This window comes from Piliocolobus tephrosceles, chromosome 8, assembly GCF_002776525.5.
Source record: "Piliocolobus tephrosceles isolate RC106 chromosome 8, ASM277652v3, whole genome shotgun sequence".
Taxonomy (NCBI): domain Eukaryota; kingdom Metazoa; phylum Chordata; class Mammalia; order Primates; family Cercopithecidae; genus Piliocolobus; species Piliocolobus tephrosceles.
Genome location: NC_045441.1, coordinates 3,342,976 through 3,347,852, shown reverse-complemented (window position 1 = coordinate 3,347,852; position 4,877 = coordinate 3,342,976). Strand labels below are relative to the sequence as shown.

The window sequence follows — 4,877 nt, the reverse complement described above, 5'->3', positions numbered from 1 at the left end:
AAGCGATTCTCCTGCCTCAGCCTCCTGAGTAGCTGGGACTACAGGTGCCTGCCACCACGCCCAGCTAATTTTCCTTTTTTTCTTTTTTTGAGTCAGAGTTTCACTGTTGTTGCCCAGGCTGGAGTGCAGTGGTGCCATCTCGGCTCCCCACAACCTCCACCTCCCAGGTTCAAACGATTCTCCTGCCTCAGCCTCCCGAGTAGCTGGGATTACAGGCGTGCACCACCATGTCCGGCTAATTTTAAAAATATTTTTAGTAGAGATGGGGTTTTTCCATGTTGGTCAGGTTGTGCTCGAACTCCCGACCTCAGGTGACCTGCCCACCTCGACCTCCCAAAGTGCTGGGATTACAGACGTGAGCCACCGTGCCCGGCCCAGCTAATTTTCACATATTTAGTAAAGACGGGGTTTCACCACGTTGGCCAGGCTGGTCTCGAACTCCTGACCTCAGGTGATCTACCCACCTCGGCCTCCCAAAGTGCTGGGATTACAGGCGTGAGTCACTATGCCTGGCAGGGCCACACTCTTCAACTGCAGAACCCCCACCTCATTGGCACTGGTCCATTCATTGTCCAAATTCCATCGGTCCACAGATATTTACGGAGCACCCCCAGCTGCTGGATGCCGGGACCCACCGGTGGGCAAGAGGGCCATGCCCACCCCTTCCTGGAAGAGACGCTGGGTAAATGCAGAGATTCAGTGTTGGGGTGACCCCAGCGCACAGCCCTGAGGGAGGAAGCAGTGATGTGATCAGATTTGCTTTTCTCTTCCGCCTCGGGTTCTGTCCAACCCCTCGAACGACCTCTGAGGTGCTCCCTGGCTGGTTCTAGGCCCCATTTAAGCTTCCTCCTCCAGGAAGCCTTCCCAGTCCTGGGCACCTGTAGCCAGTTCGGCCTTTCCCACCTGGGGCCTGGGACATCTCTCATTCTGAACTGCTGTGTTTTGGGTTTACTGTTCTCTGGCTTTCGGTCCCAGCCAGACAGTGGCCTCTTGTGTTCAGGGACAAGGCCGGTAGCATCCATGCCATCCCCACAGTGCCCAGGCTGGGCTCTGTGCCCGCTAGGCCCCCAGCAAAGCCTGGATGATTTGGGTTGTGCTGCTCTCCTGCCGCTGGCCTCGCCATATCAGCTTCAGCTGGTGGCCATCGCACCTCCTGCACCCGTCGTCCTGCCCTGCACGCCCCCAGCACGCTGATGAGCTCCCCGGGCAGTTAATGGCTCGTGGAATCTCCGCTGTCTCTTGTCAAATGCAGCCATCATCGGCTGGCACTTCAACGGACCCTCTCCCGTCCCCACCCTGTTCTCAGGTGGCTCCTACCGACACCACCTAATGGTGAACCCCAACACGAGGGCACAGGCATGCCTCCCAGCACCACTGTGCGTGCCACCGCGCATGACTTCCTAAAGACCCACAGAGCAGCACCTGGAAATTCAGCTGTGGCACTGGGACCCCAGCCTATGCCAGAGTGACTCCAGCTCCACGGCACCTGCATGGCTCCAGCTGTGAGCAGAACCGCCCTGACCTCCGTGCTGACCCAGGGCGCCGGAATTCCACGCGGATCTCACCACCACGCAAGTCAGACCTGCTAGGAAAGCAGGTCTTGGGCACCGTCAGACCTCCTAGGAAACCCTCCCTGCCCTCAGCTCTCGGGCATCATCTAGGAAGCCCTTGCCGCCCCCCAGCTCTCCGGCCGATGCACACAACAGGGCGTTTTGAATTCCAGGAGGTTAAGGTTCCCTTGAATCTCCTAGGCTACAAGCAAATGCCCCGAGGGGAGAAGTCCAGGCTGACACAGCTTCCTGCACCCCCGCCTGGGGAGGCCACACCTCCTTTGCCTCTAGAAGAGATGATTGAGGAGCACTGTTTGCAGAGTTCTCTCTCTCTGGGTAAGTTCCAGAGCCAAGTCTCAGCGGGTCCACCACGGCCTGGGTGGACAGCTCTCGTGTGTTTACAGCTGGGTCTCTCCCTTGGGAGCTGCCCTGGGGCGGGCGGCCTCTCCGGCCTGTCGGAGTGCTCCACCCGGGGCAGGAAGAGGGCCATGTGCTCTGGGCAATGGTTCCTCAGGTACTGCGTCATCTTTGCTTCCTTCCAGAGCCCACCTTCCCTGGCTGCCGCATCCCAGCTGAGGGCAGGCTCCTTTTGCCAGCTGAAGGCAGAAAGGCCAGCAGCCCTGAGGGTGGGGGCAAATGAACCCCCCCGGAGTGGTCTCTGTTCTCCTAAAAGTGATGTTAACCCACATGTCGCAAGCAGCTGGCAGGGTGGTGGTTCGATCTGTCGTTATGGCGTTGCATGACTGCGGTCTCCCACCCAGGGAGCATCTCTGTCCAACCACAGCGAGCTTCCAGCTCCTACCCTGTGCCTGGGCTGGGGCAGAGCCTGGGGTCCGGGTGGGTGAAGCGTGACTCTGGGATTAGACCTTACAAAGCAGGTTCCTCCTGGGAGTCAGCCCGGGTCTAAACGCAGCTGGGCGTGAAGGGGGTGCCGTCGGATGTCGAGGGGTCAGCTGGGAGGACGAGATCTCCAACTCCGGCACCCGCATGTCTCTTTGGAAACGAGCTTTGGCTGCTCCCCTGGGGACACCGCCGGCCGTGGCCTCCCGTTCTCCTCCCCGGCACAGGCAGGGGGTCTCCCTCCTCTACTGCCACTCCCTTGGCCTCGCCTTCCCCGGCAGGTGCCTGGCTTTCTCCTGCTGCCCCCCGAGGAGGGCTGTGGCCCCCAGAAAGGCCGCACTCTGGGAGCAGAGTGGCCTGAAACCACAGAAAAGAACACCGGGGGATTTGGTTTAAACTCGTTAAACCCAATGAACCCTCTCGCCGAACGATCACAGTCTGCGCCCGGTCTTTTAATCTCGTTCGGGCCTCGGGGTAATTTGTTTAGCTGTGCTGATCAGCTGAAGGTTAATTCAATTGGACTTGGGTTATTTATTTGTGCCCGGATTTGCTAAGTGTCATTGGAGGTACATGAGGTCTTTATCATGGCGGCGAGATGGCTTCATTAGGGTGGATCCCGCCGGATCCGCCCCCGCCCACCAGCTCCAGGCTGAGGCAGTCTTGGGAGGCTGGAGCCCTGGGTGCAGTGGCTCTTGTTCCTGGATGTAGGGGATATCTGAGCACTGTGCTGCGAGTCCAGCCTTGCTTGGCTCTGGTGTTGACACCGGGCTGTTCTGTCACGTGACCCATCCTAACCGAGGCTGAAGGACCTGCTTCCCAGGACCCGTCCCCTCCCTCGGGGGACTTAAAGGTGTTTCCCTACCCCCGCCTCAGTGTTCCCATCCACTCATGGGGAACAGCACCTTGCCCTCCTGCAGCCTCCCAGGCTGGGCTTTGTAGCTCCAGCCCCCACCCTGCCTGCTGACCGGAGCAGAAGGATGCTGAGGTCGCAGAGCGGGCAGCCGGGTTGGCCGGGCGGGCAGACCTCCTGCACGGAGCCGAGATCCTTCTCAGGCAGTGGCAGATGATGGATTGCACGTGGATGCTGCCTGGTATCCGTGCGACTTGGCAGCCTGCCCCTTTCCTGCCCTGGGATCAGACGCCCTGGCGGACGTCCTTTTCCTGGTCCCCTGTCCTCCCAGCCCGGGGCGGCATCTGGAGCGGGGGAGGCTGGCCCCTGTGCCCGTGTCCTCGGGCCACCCGCCGGTCCCTGCCTGCTCCGGTGGTGGAGGGGCAGGATGGGCTGTGGAGACTCGGGGAGTTCTGGGGTGGTGAAGAGGGCCCAGGCTGGAGGCTGTAGCAGCCAAGGCCATGATAAAATGTGGGAGGGATGGCAAGTGTCCCCCGAGGAGTAGCCCAGGTGCCCCGGAGGCTGCCGAGAGGGCTGGAAGTGCAGAGATGAGGGACACAGGGAAGGCTTGGATTCTCTTGCCATCTTCAATGTCAGAGCCCAGACAGGGCAAGGCGAGGAGGGGCCCGGGGCAAAGACGCCACCCACATTCCTCCTTCCCGCAGGCTTCTTCTCCTTCTAGCCCTTCCAGGAGAGAAACCATCCGACAAGTCCAGAGTAGCGGCGTCCCCAGGGCCGTGTCTCGTGAGCAAACACTGTTTTCTGGGAGTCCGAGGGGCCTTGGCCATCTAGGTCAATCCCTTTGCAGAACAGTGGAGGAATCTGAAGCACAGAGAGGGAAAGCGAAGCCTTCTGGGTCACACAGTCCATCGGGGCAGGGCAGCGATGAACACCGAGGAAAGAACCAGCATGAGAGGACAGCCCTGGCAGTGATTCCTCAGCCAAACCCAGCATCTACCCACATCCACACCTCACAGCCACCCCATGGGGAGGGCACCATTGCCCCTTTTCAAAGGTGAGGAAATGGAGGCTCAGAGAGGCTCAGCAACTTCTCCCAGGCCACACAGCTGCCCCGTTGTAGAACTGCTGTTCCAGGTGTCCCCGAGGTCTCCCCTCTTAAGCTGTTCGCTCCTACCCTGCTACCCGAGCCCCGGCCCTCCCAGTGAAAGCCGGGTAGTGGCTGTTCAGAAGCCCTGGGGCTAGTCAATCCCAGCTGTCTTGGACCAGGGCCCCCAGGAGGAGACCCTGAAGGATGCAGTTGAGAACACGTGCTGTCTTTGGGAAGGAATCTCAGGAATTGCGGGGGACAGTGGGAGAACGTGTTAGTGGGGGCTCTCCAGAGAAACAGAAGCGATGCACAGAGATTTAGGATGAGGAATCTGGTTTATGTGACTCTGGGGGCTGAGAAGTCCCACCATCTGTGTTGCAAGCTGGAAACCCAGGGAAGCCTGAGGTATGATTCGAGCTCAGCTCAGGTCCGGAGGCCTGAGAACCAGGGCAGCCGACGGTGGACATCCAGTCCCAGAGCAAGAGAGGATGAGATGTCCCAGCTCCAGCGGTGAGGCAGGAAATGAGGGGTGAATTCCTCCTCCCTGTGC

At 60.0% G+C, this 4,877-nt stretch overlaps 1 pseudogene; it reads left to right on the top strand.

Annotated features, from left to right (window-relative positions):
* The first annotated feature begins 2,038 nt into the window (after positions 1-2,038).
* LOC111523723 lies at positions 2,039-4,541 on the top strand (annotated as a pseudogene).
* The last annotated feature ends 336 nt before the right edge of the window (positions 4,542-4,877 follow it).